This window comes from Suricata suricatta, chromosome 17, assembly GCF_006229205.1.
Source record: "Suricata suricatta isolate VVHF042 chromosome 17, meerkat_22Aug2017_6uvM2_HiC, whole genome shotgun sequence".
Classification (NCBI taxonomy): Eukaryota; Metazoa; Chordata; class Mammalia; order Carnivora; family Herpestidae; genus Suricata; species Suricata suricatta.
In genome coordinates this window covers 21,078,742-21,089,342 of record NC_043716.1, presented here as the reverse complement: position 1 = coordinate 21,089,342, position 10,601 = coordinate 21,078,742, and the positions used below count along the sequence as shown (strand labels likewise).

At 40.7% G+C, this 10,601-nt stretch overlaps 1 pseudogene; it reads left to right on the top strand.

Annotated features, from left to right (window-relative positions):
* The first annotated feature begins 987 nt into the window (after positions 1-987).
* LOC115283101 lies at positions 988-1,108 on the top strand (annotated as a pseudogene).
* The last annotated feature ends 9,493 nt before the right edge of the window (positions 1,109-10,601 follow it).

Genomic DNA, 10,601 nt, shown 5'->3' with positions numbered 1-10,601 from the left:
AATACTGTTCAAATGTTAGTTCTCTCCAGTTTGATCTACAGACGCAATCCAATCTCAATCCCAGTTTCTAGCAGATTGTTTGCTTGTCTGTTTGTTTTTGTTTATTTATTTGTTTCTAAGTAAGCTTCACACCCAGCACAGACCTCAATGCAGGGCTTGAATTCACACCCCCTGAGATCAAGAGTCAACGTTCAACTGACTGAGCCATCCAGGTGCCCCCAGCAGGCTTTATATGTAGAAAATATGGGTTTATTCTAAAATTTACCTGGGGCACCTGGGTGGCTCAGTCGATTAAACGTCTGACTTTGGCTCAGGTCATGATCTCACAGTTCGTGGGTTCAAGCCCCACATCAGGCTCTGTGCTGACAGCTAACTCAGAGTCTAGAGCCTGTCAGGATTCTGTGTCTCCCTCTCCCTCTGGCCCTCCCCTGCTCAAGCTGTCTCTCTCTCTCTCTCTCTCTCAAAAATAAAAACTTAAAAAAAATAAAAAATAAAAAATAATAAAATTTACCTGGAAATGCAAAGGACATAGAATATCCAATATCTTTGACAAAAAAAAAAAAAAAAAAAAACAAAGTTAGAGAACTTAACACTACTTAATTTCAAGGCTTGCAATAAAGCTGGTATACTGTCTTCAAAAGAGTGTGGTAGTGTGACAAGACACATATAGTTCAATGGAACAGAACAGAGAGCCCAGAAACAATAAGGAACCAAAGCACTCCTAGGAATAAAGCAATTTTTTAATAGGTATGGCTGGCAAAACTGGCTATCAATATAGAGAAATGTGAACAGTGATCCCTATCTAGAAAATACACAAAATTTAATTTGAGATAAATTATAGATCTAAATATAAAAGCTAAAATGATAACATTTCTAGAATAAAACAGAAGAGAATACCTTCATGACCCGCAGATGGACAAAGGTTTCTTAGGTAGGAGGCAAAAAATAGAAGAAAAAATCATAATTTATATTTTATAAAAATTAAAACTTCTTTCCATCAAAAATACAATTAAAATGATGGTGAGCAGTGGCTGCAAACAGTGGCCTCCTCAGTAATATATGCAGCCTGTTGCTTGTAGACCTTGTCCTAAGGATCTTGGAGACCACACCTTCCAGTGAACACTCATGTCTGACCTCATGCTATTCCCAGTCCAGGCTCCAGACAGGTACTCAGAGTCCCTTTAGAAAGCTGCAAGGCACAGTAATCACAGTCCACATTGGCTAAGTCACCATATCCACCTGCACAAGTTGTAGAACAAGAAGCATATGACTGAAGCCCTCCACAGAGCCAAGTTTCTAGTTCCCTGTAGCCAGACAATCCACCTCTCCAGGAAGTGGGGCTTCACCGAGTTTAATACAGATGAATTTGAAGATATTGTGGCTCAAAAACAGTTCATCCTGGATGGCTAGGGGGTCAGATACATCCTTAATTGTGCCCTCCCCCACCCCCCAGGCAAATGGTGAGCCCTCCTGAGAGCTTCTGCACTGCCCCTCCTTATGCCTACCCACAAATCCTACTTCCTACCCAAGAAAGAAAATGGATACCAAGTCGCAGACTATGAGGAAATATTTGCAAAATATTTTCATTAAATGAATTATATCAAATATATACAAGGAGCTAAAACACAAGAATAAAAACACAAACAACCCAATAAAGAAAAAGGCAAAAGATCTGAATAGATGTTTCAAAATAAGGTGGATGCACTAAATGTGTGCCTACCCTATGACCCAGCAACTCCACTTCTAAGCACTCACCCAAAAGTAAAGAAAACATATGCCCACAAAAATACTTGCACAAGAACACCCCTATAAGTTTCATTCACAGTAGCCCCTAACTGTAACAGTAGCCCCTAACTAAACAACTCCACATAATGGGAAAAATGGATAAACAAATTCTAACCACTAATGGGTGATACAAAAGGAAAAAAGCACTAACACATGCAACAAAATGGATGGATCCCCAAAACATGATGATACTACTCGGTTCCACTCGCGTGAAATTCTGGAAAGGTTTCTCTAAAAATGAAAACTGATTGCTTCTGCAAGATGAGAACAGTGATTGACTGGAAAGGGGCATGAACAGACTTCCTGCATGATAGAAATGTTCCGTATCTTGATAGGGATTTGGGTTACACATGTGTAAGCATTTGTCAAATTTCCTGGAAGAATGTACTTACACTCTGTGCATTTTACCATTTCAGTGATATAAATTTAACACCCCCTCACACACACACACACACACACACACACCCCACAAGCAAATATTGAATTCTGCTTAAAGATATGCATGCTGAAGTATTTGAAGTGAAGTATACTGGTGAACTACAACTGTTTTTAAAGTTGTTTTAATGTTTTATTTATTTTTGAGAGAGAGAGAGAGAGAGAGAGAGAGATAGTGTGAGCAGGGGAGGGTCAGAGAGAGAGAGAGAGACACACAGAATCCGAAGCAGGCTCCAGGTTCTGAGCTAGCTGTCAGCACAGAGCCCAACACGGGGCTTGAACCCACAAACCATGAGATCATGACCTGAGCCGAAGCCAGACGCTCAACCAACTGAGCCACCCAGGAACCCCGATCTACATCTTATTTTAAAATATACCAAAAATAAGATGTATTGAAGGATAGATATATGGATAAATCTTTGATGAAGGAGATAGAGCAAAATGTTCATGTTTGTAGAATCTACCTGCTGGGTACCCAATTGTGAGTACTCATGATTCTTTTCATGTTTAAAATTTTGCAATAAATCTTTGGGGAAAGAGGAGTCAAACGATGGGATGCAGAGCTGGTCAAGAATGGAAAAATCTCACAATAGCCTTAAAGTGAGAGCAGGAAGAAGTGGTCAGAATTTCCTGGGTGAAATAAAGGTTCAGCCAGGGTTCTATAGCCCTTGTGTGTCAGAAAGCCAGGTAGCCTATGTCCCAGCCAGTCTCTGTCAACAGTCACACCCAGACCTCTGAGGGACAGCATGGTGCCATCACATTTTCCATCTCCCCACAGGACACTGGATATTTCCCCAGGGCAGGGACTAGGTATCCCCCAACAGATGAAATGCTTACTTTATTTTTTTTAAGTTTATTTATTTTGAGAGAGACAGAGAGAGCGGCAGAGGAAAAAGGGAGAGAGAGGGAATCCCAAGCATGTTCCATGCTGTTAGTGCAGAGGTGATGCAGGGTTTGATGTCACAAACCATGAGATTGTGACCTGAGCCGAAACCAAAAGTCAAAAACTTAACCTACCGAGCTACTCAGGCACCCCAAAGTTCTTACTTTAACTCAGACCTAGGTCTTCCTCATTACACTATGAGCTTCCTTAGACTAGAAGTTACGTCTCCTCTATCAGTTTGGGAACTCTCTTAGGATGGGGACTAACTCCACCTGATGGAAGCACAGAAGACTTCCCTGAATGTATCTGCCATTTGACAGGGGCTTTTCAGAGGGCTGCCAACTGTTTCCTGTACTTCCTCCATAATTCCCACTTGGGCTATGCAGGCTGACCGCACTCAGTAGAGGGTGAGAGAGGAGTTACTGACAGTATCCAAGCAGGAATGCTCCATCTTCAAAGATTCCAGAAACTGACACACATTTAGCTAGGGTAAAGCAACATTAATTCACTGTAGTGATGGAGACTTTACACGCCCTAAAGTGAAGAAATTCTAACTTGAGGTTCCCTCAGCAACTGTAGCTGGGCAACGTCACCTGCAGGCATTGGCAGCAGGTCACAATGCTCAACAGCTCATTGGGCAGGTGGAAGCACATCCGCCTTCACACACCTGGGCTCACAGGAACTGAGGGTGGAGTGTACCCAGATATCCAGAGAAAGGGGGATGGTGCTGAGGCCCGAGGAAAATCAGACAGGAAAAGAGAGAGGGAGAAGAGTAGAAGTGTTTTCTCTGCTTCTCTTCTTCAGAGGACCCCAGGAGACAACTAGTATATCTCCCCTTTATCTCATTCTCTTCCTCCCTCTCTCTCTCTCCCTTCCTTCCCCCCCACCATGAATACACAGATGCACAGCTTAAAGTATGATTCATGTTCTCAAGATTAAGTTCCCTAGCAACTGATGACATATTTTCAAGGGGTTGCATGATTGGATGCTAGATACCTGGCTGAGAAATGGAACAAACTTGTTTACTACATAGGATACAAGATCAATTCATCTCCCATCCTTCAATCCAGTTTCCCTATAGCCTTCCCCAACCTCTGAACCCTATAGGTTTGATTAACTTCCAGATTTTCTTTGAGACTCAGTTTCTAATGTGGTAAGACAGTTTGTTTTTATTATTCTGGGTGAGATGGAGAGGGACATTGAGCCAGGTCATGAGAACTAATCTCCCATTTTCTATGCCAGAGTTTTTCAAAGTGTCATCCTGTGTTGCTTCCAGAAATAGTAAATGAAATAACCTAAAAGGTCTTTCACTACAAAATAACTAGTTCTTGCAAAAACAGACTTAAGTGCATTTCTGGGGTCAACATAAATAAGAGAAATATGTAATAATTGCATCCATCTCCTCGAGTTTACTGAGACTAGGGCGAGTAATAAGCAACAAAGTAACTCAAATGACAAGTGTTGGAGCAAATGAGGATACTTACTCTCATCACTGCTATTTAACACTGTGCTACTATAGCAATTAGACAAGAAAAATAAATAAAAGTCTTCCACTTTGTAATGCATGAAGTAAAACAACCTTTGTTCATAGATGACATGATCCCATATGTACAAAATCCAAAAAAATTCACAAGAAAGATGCTAGAGCTATCAATTCAACAAAGTTGTAGGATATAAGATCAGTTGTGTTTCCACACACCTGCAATACAGAAAGAGAAGTTAAGAGAACATAATCATTCATAATGGCATCTAAAAGATTAAAATATTTAGGAATAAACTTAAGCAAGGGCATGAAAGTCTCATATACTAAAAACAACAAAATTGCCAAAAGAAATTAAAGAAAACCTAATGTAATGAAAACTTAGGGGAGCAAAATTTACCACCCCAAAATGTATCTCTTTGGCATGTGGATTATTTTAAGTCATTATTTTTAAGAAATAGAAGACTCAAGGAGTTTTCTTTATTGTCTCCCCGACTAACTGCCTAAAAGCATTTAGATAGAGGCCCTGTTCCAGAAAGGGAGCAATCACTATAGATGACTACGGTATAATATGAACTAGGTGTAGTAGACGGGAAGGAACCCAACAGAGTAATGTTAAAATTCCTCTGTGTCTCATTGTTTCTGTCTGGCCCAGCAAATAATTGTTTGCCAAACTTTTACTTTTTCAACCTCCTGTGAATTGTCTTCCTTCCCTTTGAAGTCCCCAACCCCAACCCCTTTCTCCTTAGCTCTAGATGGTATAAAGCCTCCATTGCCTGGCTGCCTTGAGGTCTCAAATTTTTATGGAGTTCACGTAGGTGCATGATTAAACTTGGTTTCCCCCTGGAATCTGTCTCATGTCAATGCAATTCTTAGACCAGCCAAAAGAACCTCAAAGGGTAAAGAAAATTTTTTTCTCCCCAACAAAGCACATCTCATGTTCATAGGTAGGAAAACCATATTGTTAAGATGCCTATACTACCGAAAGTGATTCACAGATTCAATGCAATCCTTATAAAAATTCCAATAGCCTGTTTTTCTGAAATGGAGAAGCCAATCATCAAATTCATGTGGAGTTGTAAGGGGATCCTAAATAACCCAAACATTCTTGATAAATAATAACAAAGTCAGAAGACTCACATTTTCCCAATATCAAAGCTTACTCGAAAGGGATAGTAATCAAAAGTGTGGTACTGGTATAAAAAGGAATTGTCAAAAAATTGAAAAGACAACCCATGAAATGAGAGAAATTACCTGCAAATCATTTGACCTCACATATTGGAATTATCCCACTAGAGTGTAAGCTGCATGAAAGCAGGTATTGTTATGTGTTTTGTTTACTGCTGAATCCCCAACTTCTACAATAGAAACTGGCACATAGTGGGCACTAAATAAATACCTGATGGATAGTCAGATATAAAAAATAAAATGAATATGTATAAAATGTTTAAAGGAAATTTGCATATTTTAAGGTCTTTTAGGACATTTACCCAGTCACACAGCTAAAATGTGGCAGAATCCAGGACTCAATCCAGGAGTATCTGACATCAAAACCTGAGTCTCTAAGCTTGATGTTGTTATACCGCTTCCCCAGTAACCCAAGGAAAACCAAGGCTTGGGTTTTGAGAGGAGACAACAGAGTGGAAGTTTTCAGGCCATGTCCAATCGGAGTTATTTCTTAGTTAGGACTCCATCTGGACTCCCTCTCAACACCTACTTGCCTTTCGAAGAAAACATTTCCCAGGAAATGGGCACCCTATGTCTTTCCCTACATGTGAATAGAGTGGGAGGAAAGGAGAGTTGTTGAGGGTTTTTTCTTTATTTCTCTTTTTCTCTTTTTTTTTGGAAACTGTCCAGGGGACGTGGTGCTGCTACTGGTGGTGGCAACTGCTACAATCAGAGCTGTTTCAAAGCAAAGAACTAATTTACTGCATGAATGACTTTAGCTCAAAAGAAGAAATAAGGACGGTCAGGAGTCCTAAGGGAGCAGAATAATAGGGTAATTTACACGGGGAGATGAAGGAGATGGGAGAAACATGCAGGGTAATTCTTCTGTATAATCTTTATTTTATATTTTTGCCCTTTTTCCCTTTGCCTCTCTGGGGACAAAGCCTCAGCTCAGAGATGCTTTCTGGCCATCTCCAGGGTTGATGTCTGAAAAAAATGAAAGGGCAAGGAAGAGGAGGCTTCTCAGGCTGAAGAAGAGAAGGTCGAGAGGTGGTTTCTCAGCTGTTTTATGAAGCAAGCTTCTATTGGGAGGATGATCTGTGGGAGGCCTCCATTAAGTCTTGTGACTGGTGAGGGATTGCAAAGGATAGCTTCAGATGTCTGAGTGCTGGGTACAAAGGAGCTGCTATCTGTACACCAGCTTGGGCTGGCCCCAAGCTGAGAGCTCACTATTACCCCTGTATGGTCTGAATGTTTGTGTCACCCCTAAATTCATATGCTGAGGGGCACCTGGGTGGCTCAGTTGGCTAAACATCTGACTTTGACTTAGGTCATGATCTTACAGTTTTTGAGTTCAAGTCCCGTGTCAGGCTCTGTGCTGACAGCTCAGAGCCTAGAACTTGCTTTGAATTTTGTGTCTCCCTTTTTCTCTGATTCTCCCCCCCTCAAAAATAAATAAACATTTTTAAAAATTAAATAAATAAATAAATTCCTGTGTTGAAATATTAACCTCCAGCATAACGGTATTAGGAGATGGGACTTTTGGGATGTGATTAAGTCATGAGGGTAGAACCTTCATAAATGAGACTACTGCTCTTATAAAGAAGATGCAAGAGACCTCCCTCACCCTCTTCACACTATCCGAGGACACAAGAGTGGGCAGTCCACAACCCAGAAGGGGGCTCTCACTGGAATCCACCCATGCTGGCACTCTAAGCTCAGATATCCAACCTCCAAACTGTGAGAAATAAAATTTTGTTGTTAATAAGTCATCCTGATCCTTGGTAATTTACTGTAGCAACCCAAATTGACTGGACCAACACAATTTCTTAATTTCCTGGTTTGGCAGGACTCTTAGATAGCATTTAGTCCATGATACACACACACACACACACACACACACACACACACACACACACACAAACCCACCAAGGCTTGGGTTTCAGGCCTTACTTGGGTTTCAGGCCTTACTTCAGTGCATACTAGTTATGTAACCTTGACCAGACCCTGGAGTCTTGGGCTTTCTCATATATAAAGTCAAGATTATCATCTTCACTAACATTTGTGAGGATCAAAATGTAAACTGCAAATTACCATATGAATATGAGTTACTGTCATTATTTGTCAGTGAAGGAAACTGAGTCCTACAGGGGTTAAGTGACTCATCTAAAGTCACCACACCAGAGGGGTGCCTAGGTGGCTCAGTTGGTTAAGTATCCAGCTTCAGCTCAGGTCATGATCTGATGGTTTGTGGATTTGAACCCCACATCAGGGTTTGTGCTGACAGCTCAGAGCCTGGAACCTGCTTCGGACTATGTGTCTCCCTCTCTCTCCCTGCCCCTCCCCAACTCACACTCTGTCTCTCTCTGTCTCTCAACAATAAATAAAAAATTTTTTAAAAAATTTAAAGTCACTGCATCAGAGACAGCATCATACACTGGTTAACAGTACAGACTTTGGAGCAGTTTGCCTGGTCTGCCATTTGTGACCTGAGGGACTTTGGGTAAGTTAATAAATGTCTCTGTGCTTCAATTTCTGCATCTGTAAAGTGGGGATAATAATAGTACCTACCTCATAGAGTTGTGTGACTATAACATATTGAAAAATTTAGAACAATGCCTGCAAATGGCATTTAATAAATGCCAGCTATCACTGTTATTCAGGAAATATGGACTAAGCCCAGGAGATTTCAAACCATGCAGAGATCCCCTTTGTGGAAAATTTCAAAGGCCAACAATGAAGAAATGAGAGCCATGTTCAGCAATAGGAATTCAAGTTAGATTGAAGTAGAGCTTTAAGTCTAGTAGAACCAAAAGATCCTGCCTTGGAGTCAGGAGACCTGAGTTCTGGACCCAGTTCTGCTACCTAATTCAACCTCTCTGAGGCCCAAGCACCTTGTCTATAAAATGAAACTGACAGTCTTTCCTAACTTGTCCGTACAACTGGGCTTTGATTACACCCAAGTGGAAAGTCTCATAAACCATAAAGTTCTGTGAATGTATTAAGATTATTCCTGGCAATATAAATCACTGAAATACCTTTTTCAGGAGAGAGGAGAACTGGGAAGGGTATGACATTTCCTGATTCTGAAAAATGCAAACAAGAAGCAACTTATAGAATGTTGGATTGCAGTCCTTTCTGACAGCTGAAGGATGTTCAAGGTCCTCTATAGCATAAGCTTGGCCAAGGGCCTCCCCAGAGTAGACATACAGAAATGGAGCAGAGTAACTCTGCTACCAACTCCACGCTAGCCTCTACATCCTACAACCCTAATGCAGGTGAAACCAAGCTAATTATATGTCTCTACATCTTTCAAAGTCCCATATCAGACATCTCCCCTCCTTCAGAAAGACTGCCTGAAATCTTCCAGCAAAAGATGTTCACTACTTCCTCAGGATGCTTTTGCTGCTTGCACAAATGGCTAAATCTAAGTTAAGTAGAGTAAAGGGACCCAGGGGCATGGAAGGAAGCCATAGACAGACCTGAATCATGAATAAAACAAAGTGTCATTAACTGTCCATCACATGTTATCAGATCACTGTGGGTAAGGGGCACTGGACCCAGAGGTACTTACTTCTCTGAAGGGGCTTGGAAATTGGGCAGGGAGTAAGGAGTGTAACATGCAGAAAGGAGTTAATCTTGGGATCAGAAAGCTTGGAATGAGGATGGAGAAGTTGAGATGGTTTTGAGAAGAATATTGGTGCAATTTTGATGGGGATTGCACTGAATGTGTAAATTGCTTTGGGTAATAATGACATTTTAACAATGTTTATTCTTCCAATCCATGAGCACGGAATGTTTTTCCATTTCTTTGTGTCTTCTTCAATTTCCTTCATAAGTCTTCTATAGTTTTCAGTTTACAGGTCTTTTACATCTTTGGTTAGGTTTATTTGTAGGTATTTTATGGTTTTTCGTGCAATTGTGAATGGGATCTGTTTCCTGCTTTCTCTTTCTGTTGCTTCATTTTTGGTGTATAAGAATGCAACTGATTTCTGTACATTGACTTTATACCCTGCAACATTACTAAATTCATTGATCAGTTCTAGAAGGCTTCTGGAGGAGTCGATTGGGTTTTCCATGTAGAGTATCATGTCGTCTGCAAAAAGGGAAAGTTTGACTTCTTCTTTGCCAATTCTGATGCCTTTGATTTCCTTTTGTTGTCTGATTGCTGACGCTAGGATTTCCAACACTATGTTAAACAACAATGGTGAGAGTGGACATCCCTGTCGTGTCCCTGATTTCAGGGGGAAAGCTCTCAGTTTTTCCCCATTGAGGATAACATTGGCTGTGGGCTTTTCATAAATGGCTTTTATGATGTTTAAGTAAGTTCCTTCTATCCCAACTTTCTCGAGGGTTTTTATTAAGAAGAGATGTTCTATTTTGTCAAATGCTTTTTCAGCATCTATTGACGGGATCATATGATTTTTTCTTTTGTTTTGTTGATGTGGTGTATCACATTAATGGATTTGCCTTGTAACCCAGGAATAAATCCCACTTGATCATAATGGATAATACTTTTTATATGCTGTCTAGCTTCTCAAAGCTAGAACAAACTATCTTAAAATTCATATGGAACCACAAACGACCCCAAATAGCCAAAGTAATATTGAAGAAGACAACAAAACGGGAGGCATCACAATCCCAGACTTTAGCCTCTACTACAAAGCTGTCATCATCAAGACAGTATGGTACTGGCACAAAAACAGACACATGGACCAATGGAATAGAATAGAGAACCCAGAACTGGACCCACAAGTATATGGCCAATTAATCTTTGACAAAGCAGGAAAGAGTGTCCAATGGAAAAAAGACAGCCTCTTCAACAGGTGGTGTTGGGAGAGCTGGACAGCA